Source organism: Oryctolagus cuniculus, chromosome 5 (genome assembly GCF_964237555.1).
Source record: "Oryctolagus cuniculus chromosome 5, mOryCun1.1, whole genome shotgun sequence".
Taxonomy (NCBI): domain Eukaryota; kingdom Metazoa; phylum Chordata; class Mammalia; order Lagomorpha; family Leporidae; genus Oryctolagus; species Oryctolagus cuniculus.
This window is the reverse complement of record NC_091436.1, coordinates 45,872,293-45,894,110: the sequence shown is the minus strand read 5'-3', so window position 1 is coordinate 45,894,110 and position 21,818 is coordinate 45,872,293. Positions and strand designations below refer to the sequence as shown.

The 21,818-nt window shown below is 38.3% G+C and overlaps 1 protein-coding gene and 1 pseudogene across 6 annotated transcripts in view; both read left to right on the top strand.

The window, feature by feature from the left end:
- Window positions 1–21,818, top strand: part of NKAIN2 (sodium/potassium transporting ATPase interacting 2) — a 1,172,348-nt gene that overhangs the window by 326,994 nt on the left and 823,536 nt on the right. The window lies entirely within an intron of this gene.
- Window positions 1,483–1,591, top strand: LOC127493387 (U2 spliceosomal RNA; annotated as a pseudogene).

Here is a 21,818-nt window from a genome sequence, read left to right as displayed (position 1 = left end):
TTTTGCATCTTTCTTGTAGTAAAGTAAGAATAGGGAAAAGAAGTTGGGGGAAAACTAACAGAAAATGGATATCACCATGTTTGTTTCAATGCAAATATAATGTATAAACTGAGACACCCTTGGCAATGGTAATAAACACATTTCTACCAATGAAAAAACTACAATCCTAATTTTAAGACTGTTCTGTCTAATCTGTTAGCCAAACTAGCCTTGTCTATTACCATATTATGTAAATATCTATCAAAAAATAAGCACATGGAGATGGTAGTGTGGCACAGTGAGTTGGGCTGCCTCCTGCCCATTCCCAGTAGGCACAGGTTCCAGTCCCAGCTGCTCCACCACTGATCCAGCTCCCTTTTAGTACACCCAGGAAGGCAGAAGAAGATGGTCCAAAGTGATTAGGTCCCCACACCCTTGTGGGAGACCTGGATGGATTTCCAGACTCCTGGATTTTGCCTGGCCCCGACATGGCTGTTGCTACCATTTGGGGAGTAGACCAGCCTATGGAAGATTTGTGTGTGTGTGTGTGTGTGTGTGCGCCTGCCTCTTTGTCTGTAACTCTTTCAAATAAATTTTTTAAAAAATTAGAAAAAGATAAGCACACACATAAAGCACTTGCTAATCTTTTTTTTTTTTTTTCCATTTAATATTAGGCCTAACTGTTTTCCACATTTAGGGTCAAGACTTAAAGTTCATGGTCAAGATCATTAATTATTAGTTTTAGTGTATCATTCTAATGTGGAAATTACCATTGATATGTAATCTGCTAGTATAGGACATTTTATTAGTGTTACAAATATTGTGACAGTACTTTTGTGTCTTGTATATTTTTGCATTTGTATATTTCTCCAAAATGTTATATATTTCCTTGGTATAGAATTTCAGGAACAGAATATTATTAATGACCACTTTTTAATTTTTTAAATTTTTTTTTTAATTTTTTTTCACAGGCAAAGTGGGCAGTGAGAGAGAGAGAGAGACAGAGAGAAAGGTCTTCCTTTGCCGTTGGTTCACCCTCCAATGGCCACCGCGGCCAGCACGCTGCGGCCGGCGCATCGCACTGATCCAATGGCAGGAGCCAGATACTTATCCTGGTCTCCCATGGGGTGCGGGGCCCAAGCACTTGGGCCATCCTCTACTGCACTCCCTGGCCACACCAGAGAGCTGGCCTGGAAGAGGGGCAACCGGGACAGAATCCGGTGCCCCGACCGGGACTAGAACCCGGTGTGCTGGCGCCGCTAGGTGGAGGATTAGCCTAGTGAGCCGCGGCGCCGGCATTAATGACCACTTTTATGGCTGTGGATTCATAATTATATTCCAAAGTCCAAAAAGATTTTGGTCATCAGTAGTGTAGGCTCTTATATAGTGCTCATTCAAATAAATTTTAAAAAATGAATTGAAGAAATTAACTAAAAGAACTTAAACCCAGGAGACAAGAAGTAACTTACCTATGAGCACACTATTAATAAAGTAGTAATAAGAATAATTTCTCAGCCTTTTGGCTAAGATCAAGTGTAGTATCTGTTCTTATCAGTTTAATAAGTAGTAATAAGAGTACTAGTATATTGGTATATTAAACCAAGTACATTTTATTTTTGCGATGCTAATATGCCATTAATGGCTCCATGCTGTTTAAATATCATTTATTTATTCACTAATGAGAACTATTTTTTCTACCAGTTATATTTTTGAGAATTACTTACCTAATTAAATTGTTGTAGGGAATAGAATTGTTATATGTGAGGGAGCAGTCCAGAGTCAAAAAGTCTTAGCTATTCTATGAATGGTAACTTCTTTTTGAGATTTATTTATTTGAAAGGCAGAGTCACAGAGAAAATGGGAGAAACAGAGAGATCTTCCTCTATTCTTTCACTTTGCAAATGGCTGCAATGGCGGGGGCTGGACTGCAATGGTCCGAAGCCAGGAGCAAGGAGCTTCTTCCAGTTCCCTCACGTGGGTACAGGAGCTCAAGCCCTTCTTCCACTGCCTTCCCAGGCACAGTAGCAGAGCTGTGTTGCAAGTGGAGCAGCCAGGACTTGAATCTGCACCTGCACCACAGGAAGTGGCCTTACCTACTCTGCAACAGGGCTGGCCCTGAATGCAAACATTAAACATTGGTGCTTGCAGCTAATTACTGAGATTATTAAGAGCCATATATGCAAGCTTATATTTTTTTCTCATTGTATTCAGTCCTACTTCAGGATTTTTGATATGCAATTGCTCAAGAAAGTAAGATAAACTAATATATAACTAAATGTATTTTTTGAATGGAATAGAGCAGTATTGTAAACTTTTTTGAACTCTCATTCCTGGCAATAAAAATACATCCTAGCACCTGTGTCACATAACCTCCCTGTGCTTCATTTTCCTTACTAATAAAATAGCATTACAGTGATACCTATTGTATACAATTTTTTAAAAAGATTTGTTTTATTGAAAGGCAGAGTTACACAGATATCTTCAATCTGTTGGTTTACTTCCCAAATGGCCACAAAAGCCAGAGCTGGGCCAGGCCAAAGCCAGGAGCCTGGAACTCCATTCAGGTCTCCCATGTGGGTTCCAGGGGCCCAAATACTTAGGCCATTCTTTGCTGATTTCCAAGAAACATTAACAAGGAGCTGGATCAGAAGTGGAGCAGCCGAAACTTTAATCCGTGCCCATATGGAGTGCTGGCACTGCAGATGCCTGGTTAACCTAGTGCAACAGAATACTGGTCCCAACACAAATTTTACAAAAATGAAATTCCGTAAGTTAGTATGTTTGAGTGCTTATAAGAGTGCCACTCATTAAATTGTACATCAATAGTCAGGACAAGGGCTGATCAAGTAACTGTTTCTCATAGCATCCCTTTCACTTCAACAAGGTTTCCTTTTTTGTGGTTGGTTAGTTGTCGCCGATCAGGGAGAACATATGATATTTGTCCCTTTGGGACTGGCTTAATTCACTCAGCATGATGTACAATTTAATACTTTATCCCTTTTAGTATTTTTTTTTGTTCTACTTAATACTATTGGTTGAACTCTGTAATCAACACACATTTATTCTTAGGTGCTAAAATTTAACTGAAAAGTGATCCCTGTTAAATATAAGAGTGGGAATAAGAGAGGGAGGAGATGTACAATTTGGGACATGCTCAATCGGACTTGCCCCAAATGGTGGAGTTAGAAATGTGCCAGGGCTAGTTTTTTTTTGTCTGTTCTACTTAATATGACTGGTTTAATTCTGTAATTAATACACAGTTATTCTTAAGTGTTGAAATTTAACTGAAATGTGATCCCTGTTAAACATAAGAGTGGGAATAAGAGAGGGAAGAGATGTACAATTTGGGACATGCTCAAGCTGACTTGCCCCAAATGGTAGAGTTCGAAACATACCAGGGGACTCCAATTTAATCCCATCAAGGTGGCATGTACCAATGCCATCTCACCAGTCCAAGTGATCAATTTCAGTTCACAATTGATCATAATGAAAGGACTAAGAGTCAAAGGGAGCACATAAACAAGTCTAGTACCTGCTAATACTAACCGATAGAATAAAGGGGAGAGTGATCCAACATGGGAAGTGAGATACTCAGCAGACTCATAGAGTGGCGGATGTCCTAAACAGCACTCTGGCCTCAGAATCAGCCCTAAAGGCATTCCGATCTGGCTGAAAAGCCCGTGAGAGTATTTCAGGCATGGAAAGCCAAGACACTCTGGCAAAAAAAAAAAAAAAAAAAAACCAAAAAAACACCACACAAAACCTAAATGAAAGATCTCTGTGAGTGAGATCCCTGTGAGTGAGATCCCAGTGGAAAGAACAGGTCTTCAAAGAAGGAGGTACCTTTCTCTGAAGGGAGGAGAGAACCTCCACTTTGACTACGACCTTGTCTAAACAAGATAAGAGTCGGAGAACTCAAGGGGCTTCCATAGCCTTGGAAACTCATGACTGGAGCATAGGGGATTACTGATGCCATAAACAGGAGTGTCAATTTGTAAAGTCAACAACAGAAGTCACTGTGCACTTATTCCTCATGTAGGATCTCTGTCCTTAATGTGCTGTACATTGAGACTTAATGCTATAACGAGTACTCAAACAGTATATTTCACTTTGTGTTTCTATGGGGGTGCAAACTGTTGAAATCTTTACTTAATGTATACTAAACTGATCTTCTGTAAAAAAAAAAAAAAAAGAAGAAATTATCAATTCCCAACTTGACTCTCACTGGGATGGATTAAACATGACAATTGGTCTGATCTGATTTCATCATCATTTAAAAAATCATCTATTTTTCACTTTATGTTTCTGTGTGGGAGCAAACTGTTGAAATCCTCACTTAATGTATGCTAAACTGATCTTCTGTATATAAAGAGAATCGAAAATGAAGCCTCATGTGAATGGAAGGGGAGAGGGAGTGGGAAAGGGGAGGGTGCGGGTGGGAGGGACGTTATGGGGGGGAAGCCATTGTAATCCATAAGCCGTACTTTGGAAATTTATATTCATTAAATAAAAGTTAAAGAAAAAAAGAAATGTGCCAGGGGATTCCAATACAATCCCATCAAGATTGCATGTACCAATGCCATCTCACTAGTCCAAGTGATCAATTTCAGTTCACAATTGATCACACTGATAGGTCTAAGAGTCAAAGGGATCACACAAACAAGACTAGTGTCTGCTAATAAAAACTGATAGAATCAAAAAGGGAGAGAACGATCCAACATGGAAGCAGATACACAGCAGACTCATAGAATGGCAGATGTCCTAAACAGCACTCTGGCCTCAGAATCAGCCCTTAAGGCACTCGGATCTGGCTGAAGAGCCCATGAGAATATTTTAGGCATGGAAAGCCAAGTCACTCTGGAAAAAAAAAAAAAAAAAAAAAAGGACTTAAATGAAAGGTCTCTGCAAGTGAGATCCTAGTAGAAACAACGGGTCATCAAAGAAGGAGGTACCTTTCTCTGAAGGGAGGAGAGAACTTCCACTTTGACTATGACCTTGTCTAAATAAGATTGAAGTCAGCACACTGAAAAGGCTTCCATAGCCTTGGAAACTCATGACAAGAGCCTAGGGAGATTTCCGACGCCATAAACAGAGTGTCAAATTGTTAAGTCAACAACAGGAGTCACTGTGTACTTACTCCTTATGTGGGATCTCTGTCTTTAATGTGTTGTCCTATGTGAATTAATGCTATAACGAGTACTCAAACAGTATATTTCACTTTGTGTTTCTATGGGGGTGCAAACTGATGAAATCTTTACTTAATATATACTAAGTTGATCTTCTGTATATAAAGATAATTGAAAATGAATCTTGATGTGAATGGAATGGGAGAGGGAGCGGGAGATGGGAGGGGTGGGAGTGGGAGGGAAGTTATGGGGGGAAAAAGCCATTGTAATCCATAAACTGTACTCTGGAAAATTATATTTACTAAATAAAAGTTTAAATAAATGAATAAAAAAAGGATTGTTCTGACTTTAACAAAGTAAAATTAGATTTTCCAGTAAGTATTAATAAGTGGAATTAATCATAATGGATTAAAATGTAAATTAATAATAATACCTTAAATTTATATTTTTTGTTCATTGGATCCCAAATTACTCATTAAATATATTTTTGTTCTTGTTGCAGGTCTGTATAGCTATTGTTTTGATTTTCATTTTATGAGTAAAAAAGCTTTAAAATATATCTGGAAAATTACAAAGAAAAGACTGCCACTTATGTAATAAAGACTGAATAAATGTGTGCAGTTAGCATTATTGTTTTAAACTAGAAATCGGTAAGATGTTAAAGTAGTTTCCAGTATTGAGAGTCTATGAAAAGGAAATGCTCTCTTATCTGGCTTACTGGTTTGTTGTATTCTCTATCTCTCTGTTGCTGATACTCATGAGTATTATATCTGTGACTTAGCTGGACATACTAGATTACCTGCCTGCTTTTGAGCAATTCGCAGTCCGTCTCAAAGTTTTAGAATGTAGTTATATCCGTATTTCCCTTCCTTAATAGTGAGCTGGTCCTAATTTTTTTTTCAATGAACCAAAAATTGAACCATGAAAATCCCATAGACTGATTTTTACATTTTTATTCTGTCACCCCCAAAATGCTTTTATTCATAATTTCAGAATATAGCCTTTTGCCATTTCTGCAAAAGATCTCACAATATTTTTTACTTTCTAATCTCTTTTACCACCTGCTGCTGCATTTCTTCTTTATCTCTTCATTCTCATCAGTCACACATACGCACACACACACAGACACACACTCCTTCCTCACAACAAACTGAGAAACTCCAGTGACTTCACTGAGGATATGAGCCGCTAGCTGCCTTTCCACACGTAGTATACATCTACATCAGCTGCTGCTTACTCAGACATATTAAATGCTAAGCCAATGCTACCTCTGAAAGTGTCCCCTAAAATTCAGATGTTGAAAATTAATTGCCCATGTGATAGTGTTAAGAGGTGGAGCCTTTCAGAGATGATTAACTCATGAAAGTGGAACTCTCATGATTGAAATTAGTGCCCGTATATAAGAGCTGGGTGGGAACTATTTGCTTCTTCCATTCTGCTGAACAAGGACATGGTGTTTTCCCCTCTTTGTTCTTTTACCTTATGCCATGAGAAGACACAGCAAAAAGGCCCTCATCAGGCAGGTGCCACGATCTTGGACTACAGCCTCCCCAGCTCTAAGGTGTCAATTTTTGCTGTGTATTACTTTCCTGAACTCAGATATATTGTTGTACTGACAACAATGGATGAAGATGCCTGTTTGTTCCACTGTGTATTGTTGCTTTTCTGCTCTACTCTGGTGTCACATTATACACACTTGCATAATTATTTACTTAGTTAATGTACATTCAAATTCTCATATACAAATACATAATTAAGCAGCTCTCAGTTTCCATTAATAGAGCAAATGTGCATGTCTGGGTAAATGTAACATATACACATAGCAGTATATATGGATCTGCATTCTTCAAGTGTTCATGAACATTAGAGGAATAAAGCATAGGACATGGGGAAGATAAGAGCTCAAGCTACAGATGGCTTAGCTTTGTACAATTAGCACCTCTGTGGGCTCAACATTTTGACTGACTTTTCCATGTTTCACTGCCCAGGAACATGAAGTACTTGCCCCAGTGAAAACTATGCATGAGTGTATCACCTTAGATTTTTCCCATTTTATAGCTATCTATGATCATCTATCTACTTATAGATATAAAATTTTCAGATAATTGTTATCTGATTCTTGAAGCATATTCTCAAGTGTGGTGCCCTTTGTTTTCATCTACCACTGCTGTGCCTCCCTTTTTTTTAGTGAATGTTGCTTCTCATTGCACTGGCAGGGAAATGCACTGCTTTAGATAATTAATTGCCTTGGCAGAGCAGTAAAGTGTACTTACCTAGAGTGCACTTCCAGCAGCCACTATAGAGTTATTAGAAAAGAGTTATGGATCTTGATTCATAGCTCATAGATGCATATACACGTTAGAATTAGAATGAAGTCTTTATAAATAGTATGGTAATGACCTCTCAGCAATAAACAGGTCCTGAGACCATTATAAATTTGAGAACTAGAAACAGCAAGGCTTAATTGTAAAAATAAAATTATAACATATGATTTAGCCGTATGTGTTTATATGTAAAAAGCTTGTTATTTAGAATAGACTTCCTTTAGCTTCTGTAACCACTTTAATAAGCAGGAAAGCATATAATCCTTTTAGTGCAGAGCATATTGTAAGGAAGCGATCTCAAAATGCATTGATGCAACTTGAAAGTACATATCAACTGCGCTGCATTTTTTTGCATGAGTGTTAAAAACAGTAAATATTCAGCTTCCCAGCTTGATACCATCTTAAATGCAATATGCTGTTATTTGTCAATCTAAGCCACTTTCTTAGACCAAAAGAGTATTTTTCCTCTGACCAATGTGTGAGATATAACAGAGGCATCCTGTAATGGGCATTTTTCATGAGCATCACATGTCTCCTTATATTTTTAATCTGTTTCCTTGTCAGCTACTCAGCTCCATTTAGCCTCATCCAAGCTCTTCTCTCTGGGGTCCTGGGTGGGCTTACAAATTAGGTGAGACATTAATTTTACAGCTGGGCATTCTTCCTAGAACAGACCTAGCATGGATAAGTTTATTTTTTGAACCACATCTCGACCTTTTCTAAGATGCGCATTAGTATGGTAGCATGATAACTCATCATTTTGTGGAGCCCATTCTTCCAAGTCTGTCTATATTTGTTTCTCCTTTTGTTCCTGCCTTTCCTTTTCATTCCACAGTCTTCCCTTTTTTTTTGGACCACATTTCTTTGTGAAAAACCCTGGTTCTCATTGCACTTTACTTGGATGTACTCATTATGAACAAACCCTGGAAATACAAGTCTGAGGATGAGATACCTAATTACTGAATTACAATAAGAATCTCGCAAATGAAATAGAACATAAAAACCCTTTGTGCTGAGCTGTATTTGTTGAACATTTCCTCCAGTAAATCTTTCATGCCGTTGTTTTTGAATACGAAGGCCTTATACTATGTTCAATTCCTTGGTGTGGTACAGTGAGAAAGCATCAGTAAGATTGTCTACTCCTCCTGGTTGTAAATCTTCATCTGCTGGAGACTAGCTTCTTTTTTGAGGAGACGAGTTCCTCCAAACCAAGAATAATGATATCTACCTCGAGGAGCTAGCATGTGGATTAAAGTAAATCCATCCATTTAGCAAATGTTTATTGGGCATCTGTTTCGTTGTGCTGTAGGTAACAAGAAAGAGCAGCGGAGTAAATGGGCATACAAAGAGAAGATATTAGTGTTGTGTGCCTAGAACTGTGTTAAATCTTTATGTGTCTTGACTCACGTTAGCCATAATATAACTTTATGGAATAGATGTTATTATTCTCCAACTATATTTGGGAAAACTGAGACAATCAGAGTTTAGGAAATTTAGGTAGTTAGTTAACAGAAGATCTAGGATACGAACCTAGGCAGCCCAGTTCCCACACTAACCACTGAATCACAACAGTATTTATAATTATACCAACATAGAATGAATATGAAGGTAAGAGAAACGAAGTTTGTTATGGCAGCACTTGACTTAGGAAAGATGGTTTAATATGCTAGATACAAAGTCAGCTTCCAATAAATATTAGCCTAATTTCTTGAATTTCAGTTAGCGTGAGTTGGAGATTACATGCAACATTTCATATGTCAATGAAAGGCCTAAAATAATTTAAACAACTTTGTCTCCGCTAATGATTATAAAAGACTCTTTGATAAGCCTGGCTCTTGTTCTTTTCATGGTATTTGTGATTGTGCATGTCCTAATGTGCTCTGGGAAAATGCACATTCTAGCTTTGTTTTATGGGAAGTCTTGGGGGGACACAATGGCTAGCAGGGACATTGTGTTATTAATGTTATTTGAACTTCATAAAAGATATTTCCTTGCCTACTGAATCTTTGAAATTATTTTCAGGGATAATTCAATGTTTTATTCAGAGGAAGGGAGCCAGGAGAACCAAGATATTTATATTTTTCTGAGGGGCAGGGTGCCTGGCAATTCAGGGAAAAGAAAAGAGGAGGCATTTCCTGAGAAGTGGGGGATGGGTGAAGGCTCTCATTGGCCTAGCCATAGCTGAGGGTAGACTCATTCTTGGGTTAATCGGGCTTTGCTCTCACAGCAACTCCCCCAAATTTATTTACCTTCCTTCAAAATAGACCATGGTATTAATATTTTGTTTCCTTTTGTATTCTGTTATACATAGGAATCAAGGCATTCTGTTTTTGTCATCTTAAGCATTCTAAGGAAGCATTCTGCAAACACAGCTGACTGCCACATTGTTGGTGGACATTCTACTATACATGGCATTTCAGCTTTATCATTCAGGTTCTATCAGATTTTATTAGGTCCTTTTAACATTTTCTCAAGAAATTGTTCACAGTCTGCTCAATTCCGCAGAGCAGTGGCCTAGCAATATTTTCACCTGTAAATATGTCTTCATTAGAATTTCTGGCTTAAAGTCGCTGAGTTCATGGGAATTCTGAGTGAGAGACAGGAACACTGGCTGCCTTCATTAGAGGGGTCGTATGTGTGAGTCAGCTGGACAGTCTAACTGCCACAGTCCTTCCCCTCAAGAGTGTGTGAAATGCACTATGTTCAAATAATTTAGGAGAACAACCACATTGCCTTTCTATAATTGCGTATGAATTTTCAATAGTGTAGTCAATGGAAGCATCGGAAAAAGACAGGTTGGAGCACAGAAGCATCTCCCAGCGTCTAATGAGACGGGTGACCTGTAGCTCGTTCCACATTGGGTTTGTGGCTTCCTTAGTTCCAGCTTTCCCGTGGCGATATGGCTCAGGTGTAGATGAATGAATGAGGGCCATACATAGAGGTGATGTTACTATTTTTACCGAGTGCTGCCAGCAGGTGCCACCTGCCTCAACTGAGGGCATCACTGATGGCTGCTCTAGCTCAGCAGCCAGGCTTGGAGGCGTCCTTCCCCTTCTGGAACTCATACCCAATTCCAGATGGTCCCTGATAAACAGTGACCTCAGTTTTCATGCTAGCTTAAGCTTTGACCAATGAATGTGCCTGTCTTTTATGACATTTAAATACTGAAAGTTGTGAATTCCCTAGTACAAAGTGGCATTGAGTCCTGATTTAGGAAATGAGAGAGAGAGCCCTGACTTTTTATTTTAACCTAACAAATTTAGCCTCTCTATTTTATCTTTGGCCACACAGTCAGCACAAGGCTTTGCAGCTAAAAGCCTAACCCTCATTTTTATTTTCTCACTTGTAGCAGCTACAGTCTCACTACTTTGCTTCAGTTAGGCCACTTGTAAGTTTTTGTCCTATTGATCTTTATCACATTTTCTATAAATAATGAACCTGTTTTTGCCCAGAGCATCTCAGTACCTCATTTCTTTCAGATTCTTCTAGCCAATCAGCTCCATGATGGCTGTGTTAAGCCTCTGACTAGGAGACACAGGCTGTATATAATCTTTTATGTAATACAGTGGCTTGCAACCTTCCCTGAGCTCCTTGACCTTCTTCTAACTCTTGCTTTTTATTTTTCAAGCTTAGATATGTTTTCTCTTTCTGACTCTGAATATATGTTGATAGAAACTTTGTCAGCCACAGTGGATTGGGTAATTCTTTCCATGACTCACCGCAGCTTAGCATTGGCAATGCTAAGACCTCTTATCGTGTATCTCTTGGATTCATGTCCTGAGAGGCAGCCTTTGAGTGGGTTAGAATCAGAAACATTTTTTAGTCATATTATGGGGGCTCTGAATCCATCACACCTGCATTCAAACACTTACAAATGAATCCTGTTACCCACTTAGAATTTCATTTTCCTGTAGAATTGACAAGCCTCTGCATTTGGCCATTGCCTTCTTTCACATCCATACAGAACATTTCTTTTCTCTCTAAGCCCTGTCTACCAGATGTCTAAGACATTCACTTTGTTTCCAATGCTCCTCTTACACAAATGGTAGAAACTTACTCTACAAATGCCAATAATTTGTAGAATTCCAAGAAATATTTCAAAGTTAACTTTTGCTGTAAAAGATTTTTTTTTTTTTTTCTGAGACATAGTGAGCCAAAGAGACAGATGGGGAAAGATCTCATCAACTGGCTCAATCCCAAATGTCCACGGTGAGACAGGGATGGACTGGGCCAAAATTAGGAACCAGGAAGTCAATCCATATTTTCTTCACAGAGATTGTCAGGAATCCAATTTTTGCTTCTCAGGATCTGCATTAGCAAAAAGCAGGAGTCAGGAGTTTGGGCCAGGTATTTAACTGTGGGCATCTTAATTGTTCAGCCAAATGTCCACTCCCAAAATATCTTTATTCACTCAACCAAGTTGTGTTTCTTTCTTTCTTTGACCAGTGTACTTCTTTTGTTACACCTCTTGCTGTTTTTACAGCTTTTCATTGATCCCTACTTTCATAGAACAAAGTGTTCTTGTTCTACTTTGGACCCAAATTGAATTGGTTTACCTTAAAGTCTGTAATTATGTCTATAATATATTTGGTCCATTTTGTCTTTACTGTGTTAGGTCATTTTAAACAAATTATTAATATAAAGAGAACATATTTAACTAATTCCATGGGTACAGTTTCAAAAAGACAACCACACTTCCTTCACACCCCTGCTCCCCTCCAGTTCTTCTCCCTCTATCCCCTCTCTTCATCAGTTTTTGCAAAGACCCAATTTTGGAGTTTTTGCATAGATATAATTTTGGTGTATTATTGGCTGGTCCTTTTGAAAACAATAGTTTTGTAGGAGTCCCACTAGGATGTCTCAGGTATGGATGATGTTTCATGTTCCCCATATTGTGGCAAAGGAGTCATATTCTATCTCTGTCTTCAATAATCATTGTATGCAGCAGGTACCCAAGAAGGAGTCACAACCTTAGAGAAAGCAATACCTTTTTTTCCCAGGTAATTCCAGAGGATTCAGACCTTAGCTGTCTGGGGTCAATGCTCATTTAGATGTAAAGTAATTCATAAATGTCTTTTAGTTTCCAATAAATTATATTTTAATATCTAGAATATTTGAGAATTTATTAATGTACTGAATATTGCAAGAAATTTTTTCCTGAGCTGTGGCTGTATTTCTTGCAGTGATTTTTGTTGAAGGTTTGACAGAAACCATCAGAATTCCCTTCCAAGCTGAGAGTCATACTCAGTGATCTGTTAGAATATAATTTTTCCATAGTAGATATCTGAACACCTGTTTTGTAAAATAAAGTCATTACTTTACCTGCAGTACTTACCTCCACTTGTTTCTCCCTTTATAACTTATTCTCAAGGTCACTGACATAATGTGGATTAAAAAGACAAATGCTACTGAAATTCATGGTTGCAGGAATCTAACACATTATGAAGTAAACGGCATGTATTCAAGTTTGTTCATGACCTATAAAGACTCTAAAAGACCTCATTTTATTCTGACTTTACACCTCTGGAAGTTATTTTCCTGTGGGAGGTAGTCTATTATTTTTAATATTATATCAACAATTCTTTGATTTCTGACTTATAACAAAACTCATGTAGATCTAGTTTTAGGAAAAATGCTTATACATTTTACCATTTGTTTTGATCTTTGCAGAAGCTATCCTGCTGTTTATATCTCCAACTTAACGCCTGATTATACACCCCACTGACATCACTCCTCCCTGTTTCCTGGCCTCCTCTCTCTGCAGGAGCTGTTTCATATTTTGTAAAACTAAAAGGTTAGACAATTTAGAGCCCTTCTTTTAATAAAGCTTTTGAGCATTTCATGAAACATATTGTGTTGGGTGCTTCTAAGAAGTCCAGGTTTCATTATATGCTATGAGGACAGTATTTTTTTTTTTTTTAACAGGCAGAGTGGACAGTGAGAAAGAGAGAAAGGTCTTCCTTTGCCGATGGTTCACCCTCCAATGGCCGCCGCTGCCAGCGTGCTGCGCTGATCCGAAGGCAGGAGCCAGGTGCTTATCCTGATCTCCCATGGGGTACAGGGCGCAAGCACTTGGGCCATCCTCCACGGCACTCCCTGGCCATAACAGAGAGCTGGCCTGGAAGAGGGGCAACCAGGACAGATCAGGCACCCGGACCGGGACTAGAACCCCAGGATGCCGGCACCGCAGGCGTAGCATTAGCCTATTAAGCCAAGGCGCCGGCTGGAGGACACTATTTATTTGAATTCACAGCTTCATGGCTATGACATATTATAGTGAAATGATACAATACAAAATCAACAGAGGTGAAAGATTCATTGGGTGAAGTCTAGAGGAAACAAGGCACAAAATTCCAAGAATATTCTTCCAATGGAGTCACACAGGATGTGTTTAATTCCTTAAGCAGTGGATAATAACAGAGGTGAAATGTTGCTCACCAGCAAAGCTCATTATTTGGGAGCTGATCACCTAGGTACTCTCGCCTATACTGTTCCAAAATTCCAAACTCTTTGGAGGAAAGCAAGTGTTACCAATAAGCTTTTTTGTGTGAACCATAGGTTAGGCACAGAAGGTCAATTTTTCTCATTTTTGGTGATGGTGGATCTGCTTCCCACATCCAAGTTTCCAGCTGCTCTCCCAAGGCTGACCTTGCAGTGAGATGTTTCCGAGGGCAGCACTCTCAGATCATTTAGGTTAACTCTTTTCTGTATTCATGCAAACATTAGAACCCATGACTAGGACACCTCACAAGCCTTTGGAAGAGGCTGGTACAGTGAATGGTGCATAAGCTGACACTTTATTAACTTGTTGGTAATTGTTGCTCCAGTTTCTGTCATACTGAATAAGACACTTGTGGGGATCTAAACTCACTAACTTCTTGCCTTTTTATATGTGTGTCTCTTGCCCAAAGGCAGTTTTGGTCCTTTCTTCACCAAACTTTTATTCCTCATTTAGTTTTCAACTTTGACGTTTCATCCTCTAGAAATTCATGGAGCTAACATTTCTGATTGATTTTTGCCTCTAGAGTGAACCTGTAGTGAACTATATTTTCCCAGTCATAGAACTTTGTCTATAAAATTGTAATTGTTTAATCACTTCCTTCTGTGCCCCATGAATCCTGAGGACAAAGCCTACCTATTCACATTTAAAAAAAATTCTTGTACCTAGAATAGAGCCTGGATATGATATATTTGTTAGTATCTGTTGAATGATGAAGAATGAAATTACTAACTAGTATTGTCCAGGGATACCATAGCACTGCAATTATTTCTTAGATAGATTTTAATTTAAGTATATTGTGTTAAATCTCAATATTTGTTAGCTAAGTTTTTATACTTTAGTGATACTGAAGAAAACATTCAGTTACTGTCCTCAAGGCACTAATCCTATTGGAAAACATATAGTAATGGATACTCCCTTGGTAATAAATAAATTTTAAAATAAATAATACAGAATCACAAGGGGAAATTTAAATTAAAAGATTTGGCATATTTTCATGCAGCTATATATGCCATAAAAGATAACTGCTTATTGGATTGTGTTTTTTTGAGGGGAGGATTAACATTTAATATTTTTTTCATGTCCATGCATACATGTGAGTATGTTTTCTTCATTCACATTAGCTAGAGTTAAATTATTTTATGAAATTTTCTGAAACCTCTGAAATTTGTCATTGAAATAAACATTATTAACTTTCTGTCATAATTTTAAAATGTATTTAATATGTTATTACTCCAGCCATATTACTGAGAATCCTAGAGCACAATGATATACATGCTTCTTCTATAATGCTTTAGGAAGTACGGTATCTTAAAACCACCACTCTTGGAAGAGTGGAATATATATATATATATATATATATATATATATATATGGAATATATACACACATCCATGTGTTTCTATTTCCATATATGCAAAAGTTAGAAATGGTAAAAGAGACAATATGTTGTCCATTCCCCAGACAGACCCTGTATAGGATTTAACATTTAGACTTCCCAACAATATCACAAGTGAATTCTTCTTTTATAAATCCTTTCACTGACTGTCAGCAAATGCTACAGGGATTACATATTTCTGGAATCCAGTACTCATAATTTTGGTTACAATAATCCATTCTGAAAGAATCTATTACAGTAAATGATAGGAGAATGAGATTTTGACTGCAACAAAAAGATTCCAACCAGAATGCGTATCTTTAAAGTTGAGGCAGGATGTCAATTCTATGAGCTGGTAAGTCTCTCAATGAAAAGAGGTCCAAAATGCTTGGATTAAGAATGGCAGGGGTGCCAGTGCTGTGGCACAGTAGGTCAATCCTCCTCCTGCAGTGCCGACATCCTATAAAGGCACTGGTTCTACTCCTGGGCTGCTCCCCTTCTGATCCAGCTCTCTGCTATGGCCTGGGTAAGCAATAGAACATGGCCCAGATGTTTGGGCCTCTGCACCACCTGGGAGACCCAGAAGAGGCTCCTGGCTTCAGATTGGCTCAATACCTGGCCGTTGGGGCCATATGGGGAGTGAACCTGTAGATAGAAAACCTTTCTGTCTGTCTCTCTCACTGTCAGTAAATCTGCCTCTCAAATAAATAAAATCTTTAAAAAAAAAATGGTAGAGGGAGTTGCTATGATTTATATTCCCCATGGACCCTTTTCATTTGTGTTTATTTCAATGGCTTTTTATGATAGCATTGATAATTACTGGATTGAAGACTTCTGTCCTACTAGGCTGTTTATGACCAGACTAATAAACAAAAGACAAAGTCAAAAGGGGATGGAGCAAAGTAATGTACCCTACCTAGCTTTCTACTTCAGATGGAACTTACGCAGGTGACAAATGGATCATTGACTAGAGTTGATGGTTCTAATATAGGAATAGAGTGACTTTTCTTTACAAAAATTCGCTAAATGCATGACCATCTCATGTATGTGGAGCTGCTCATGATTAAGAGTTGGTTCAAGTTAGTATTCAAGAAAGTGTACTTTTCTGAAATTTAGACTTACCCCCTGAAAATCCTTACTAAATCCTTACTAATCCAACTCTCTAATAAAGAGACCTGAAGTCATATTATAGTTCTACTATCTACCACTATGTGATCTTACATAAATCGTATGTACCTCACCCATGATTTCCTCCATTGCAAATGGGAGTCACAAACCCTATTTAGGATATGGCATGCAAAAATTAAATAATTGCTTAGAAGTCACCTTATAATTATTTCCTGAATGCATGCATATAAAACACTTACACACATGACATTTAGTTAAGTAATAAATAACAGTAGCTGTCATCTCTCTTTTACGAGAAAATGTACTTGAGACATCTTGAACTTATTTTATACAACCCAAGGCTTTCATTCTGAACTTTGATAGGAGCCTCCTGTATTGTTGGAATACTTTAGGACACTGTGTGCTTATGCATGCACACGTACACATACCTACACTACCCAGCAGCTTTTAAAATAATCAGCTGTTTTTAGTGATTATTCTCTCATTCATGCACTTTACTATTGTGACTTTTTATATCTGCTCATCCTTTCTCTAATTTGCTTCATGTAAACTATTGAAAGCTCATAAATCACAGAAGAGACTTGATAGAAATTTGGATAAATTCAATATAAATTATTTCACTATAAGAGGATTGCATGCTGTACATGGTCGTACAAAGCATCTATTTGATCTTCTCTGAGGCCTTTTAAAATTACCAATTCCTGGGTTTAATAAGTTTTATCAATGTAGTAGCCAAATAACATAAAATTGGTTTTCTCACTAGAAATGTGATGAATTTCATATTTCATGTACCAAATTTTAAAATTCTTAATTTGCTTATCTTGAATATGAAAAACTAAAAGTTTAACAAATTGTGAAAAATACCTTACCATTGAGGCTCATAGTCCTTTATTTTGCATTTTAATTCATATAATCACTAATTTCATTTTTGCCCCAGTATGCTTAATTTCATTTTCATTTAACTTGTGAACTGTTGGAATAGAATAGCGTCTTATCAGATTTGTAGAGTGGCACCTTTTAAAATGGGGCTCAGGGGCAGATCTTGAAAGTGTGAATTAATCAACTATTCCTGTACAAAGCTAAGCATCTGTGACATTTTTCTGCATGAATGAACTATTTGTATTTTTAGACTTTATCATTTATTGCTTTTGAGTGCAATTTTGCCATGCTGAAAATAATCTCTTAGGAATTCACTGTGCACTTAAAGTTAAATCTGTATTAAAATCAACAAGTACTAATTAAAATAACAGCTTTGTCTCAGGCATTGCTGGTAACACTTTACAAAAGTTAACCTATTAACCCTTACATTGACCCTGTGATATGTTTGCTATTATTGCTATCTTAATAATAAGGAAATTATAGCACAGAGGGTATGAGTAATTTGATCTAAGCCATGCAGCTACTAAATGTCAATACCAGATTTGAACCTCACACCACAGTCCATGAAGTTAATCAAGCTAATTTGCAGAACAGCAGATTGAAGAACTGGTATCTTCCATATATTTTAATAGTAGTCCAAAGAAGTTCTTTAGATTATTTTCAAATTTTTTCATGATATTTAATATTTTCAGAAGTTTTGAAAAGTGTTTATTGCATTTAAGACAAAAATAACTGCATGCCATTCGTTTGTGGTATTTACAAAAATAAGCCAAGAGCTGTGATTTGGATAAGGCTTGTTCAGTTTGAAACTCTTTTAGAAGGTGTTAAGAAGGTTGAAGTTTATTACATTCAACTGTGGTGTTTGGAATAGGGTCTTTGGGGAGTTCTTAGGAGTAGAGAATTATCAAGGTGGAACTCCTATGACTGAATAATGGTAGCTTTATGTGGTAGAATGAGAAGACCATGCCAAGATGGCTGCTATTAATGGAGCCTGCCTAGCAACTGGCTGTGTTGGATGGTTTCGTAAACCACATGACAACGGAGCCTGCCTGGCAATAGGCTGTGATTGGATGGTTTCAGAAACCACATGGCAACAGAGCCTAACTGGCAACAGGCTGTGATTGGATGGCTTTGGAAACTGACTGGCAACAGGGTGTGATTGGTTAGGGCATAGACCGCCCCTTGACCGGATTGGCTGCCTTGGTTATATAAGCTGCTGTAGCAACTGAAATAAATGAGTCTGCAGGCTGCTTGCCGCAGGCCTGCTTTCACCTGGCTCCCGGGGTCTGTGTGGTGACTCCATGCCTCTTGCCCCCACCACAGTCGTCCTCACCGAAGGAATCAACTTCAACACCTGGCATGCCAATGTGTCTGAGAGAGAGACAGCATGTCGGACTCAACGAGGTTCGCCCTTGATTTTGGCAAATAGGCCCCTCGGTGTTTTGTGTGCTGTTTGGTTCTGTGAGAGTGAGCACAGAACCCCTTCCTATGCCCCTTTCCTTGTCCTTGTCCTTGGTCTAAGTGATCCCAGGTTAGGCACACATTGCCCAAAAGTGTAATGCTGCTTCTCAGCTCCTCCTTTTGCTTTTGGTTCGCCCGGCAAATTCACATAAGGGACTGATCATCGCAGAATTTGGAACAAAGTCATCTTTCCTCACTCGAGAGAGGTGACGTTCCCGAGACACCATGTGGGCATACGGCCTTGACCTAACAAATCAAGGAAGTCCCCCACTAAGCACAGGACATATGTACTATCTGATACACCACAGTCTGATCCTCTAATGTGGGGAACCCCCTGCAGAATGCCATCAACCGCTGAGGTGCTAGGAATTTGCTTTGTTATGGCAGCAGTGCTGTACGTGTCTTTCCTTTGGCTAGAGTTGGCGTGGCACACAGCTCTTAAGTGCTCAAACATGGGAAAGATACCCCCCTCTCAGAATCCTGCGCTGATTACCATAGTGAATTTGTGAGTGATAAGAGCCTGTCACTCCAGGCATGTGCCTCACAGATAACAGTTGATGACATAGGAAGAGAGAGCTCCCACAGTGAAAATGACATGACAGCAAACAATATAGCAATGCCTAGTCAGCCACACCCCCAAATATCTGTGGGATGAACTTAGATGACCTCAAGACAGTAACCCATGCGAGGTCATCCCATCTGCACTCAGTGAGGATCTCCAAGTTTGTGGCAGTCCCTGGGCACTCCAGGCTCCTCCTCTCAGAACAAATCAACCACAACAGCTTTATAAGAAGAGAGCCACACGTGGAGACTACATACTTCTTGCCATTGCTTGCAGTGCTTCAGGACTCTGCCAAAAAGAAGGCCACCTCCAGATGCATCTCCTTAGCAATTCCACTAAGTTGGCATGTAAATAGATAACAGGCTGTGTCAGTTTAAAACTTTCTGTTCCGGGCATGCTGTGTATCTAAGCACCAAAGTATATTAGTAAAAGCATGATTTTTTTCTGTGGTGACATTCTCCAGAGATTCAGGAAACCTGCCTTTCTCATGGGACAAAACATTGTTCTTGGAGAAATGATGGGAAGAATGGGATTATAGACCTACCTAGAATGGAAATGCGGCTTGGGTGTTCAAGGACAGGAGGAATGATACAAAGATTAGCCCTCATGAGAGCTATGTTGGATAGTACATCTGGGGTGACAAGTCTAGCTCAGCAACCTCCTAAGCAGTAGGCATCCAGGGTGCTTTCCTGCACTGAGCATCCCATCTGAGTCAACTTAGACTGATGTATCTTTCCTATCTCTCCTTGATACACTACATCTATAAATTAAAGATACTGTAAGATTTTCTAGAGGTATTTGTTGTTATTCTTCAAGAAAGGCTGCTTTGTTCCTAGAAGGTTAGAACTTGATTAGAATATCTATTGCAATCTCTTCTAGCTCACTCTATACATATATATATACTAGACTTGTACTTTTCATTGTTGTCTTTATTCAGTATGTCTGGTAGTCCGTGATAATTTTATAAATTTGAATGCTATAAGTTCACTTTACTCTTTTATTTTTCCTGGTGTATCTTAAATATTTATCAGTTTCTCATTTATTTATAATATACAGATACTATTGCTGAGGTTGTAATAAATCCCAACAGCTATTAAATTACATCCTTTGTGTTTGTATCAGACCAAAAAATATTACAACAGCTAAATTCCTTGATAAACAATAAAAAAGGGGAAAATAAACTGAGGATAATTGGCACTTTTACTTAATGTCCTTCCTTGGTTGCACATAAACACAAACACACAACTACTAACAGAAACATGTTCCTAGTCCTTGTAGGAGGACTTTCACATCATTTCTCCTTTTCTCTGTATTTCTATATTGATAAAAACATCTTTGAAATACACATCTTGGGAATGTGAATACTTAACATTTGATTTACTATAATTTCATATTACTAAAACTTGAGAGAAATTTTTGTGGGTGAAATTTATGATAAGCTGATTCTATAGGTATAAATACAACCATGATAATAAAACTGGATTTTAGGGAAGTTGTTTTCAAAGATTTTTTTTTATTCATTGGCATATATGTATGATACAGGTAGCATAAAAATAATTTCCTAATCTTAAGAAAGAGCCACTTAGTCTGATATTGAATGATTTGTAATGCATATTGACTTAACAAGGTAAGGTTATTACTTGGCTTCTTCAAAGATTATTGTTTATGTCAGGAGCCCTTGATGATTGAGAGCTTATTTGATCTTTTAAAAATATATGTATATATTTGAAAGAGTAACAGAAGGGGGGGGGGGGTAAAGAGAGATCTTCCATCTGCTGGTTTGCTTCCCAAATGGCCACCACAGACAGGTGTGGGCTAGATAGAAGCCAAGAATCAGGAACTCCATCCTGGTCTCTTTCATGTGTTTTAGGGGCCCACGTTGTTGGTCTATCTTCCAGTGCCTTTCTAACCACAGTAGCCGGAAGCTGGATTGGAAGCAGAGTAGCCAAGATTTCAACCATCACTGTAGTATAGAAGGCAGGCATAGCAAGTGGTAGCTTAAACCACTGTACCTTAATATCCCCCCAGGAGGTTACTTTAGTTACCAATGTAACTGCAGAAAATATAAAAAATTACAAAATTTAAAATGTTTTGAATCCCAAACATTTTGGATAAAGGAAATCCAACCTCTGTAGGAGAATTGCTCCCAGGCAGTAAGAGCACAGAAGTACATGCAAGATATCAGAGAGAGGGAGAGAGAGAGAGAGAGAGAATGATAATGAACACAAATTGTAAGTGTGTGGGGATGTTTACTGACTTAGAGAAAAGGGAAATTGACCCAGTCTTAAGACACTGGACATAGGAGTGGCATAGCAGAAATCAGACCATGAGCAGTCAGATAGAAGGGAAACTCGAGTTTTGGATTCTTAGTTAGTGGTAAGGACTGGATTTGAATCTTTCAACCCCAAACTCTGATGCTAGTGGTTTTGCCACTGTATCCCTATGCTAAATAAGCATCAATGAAAATCTGTTGTTATCATAT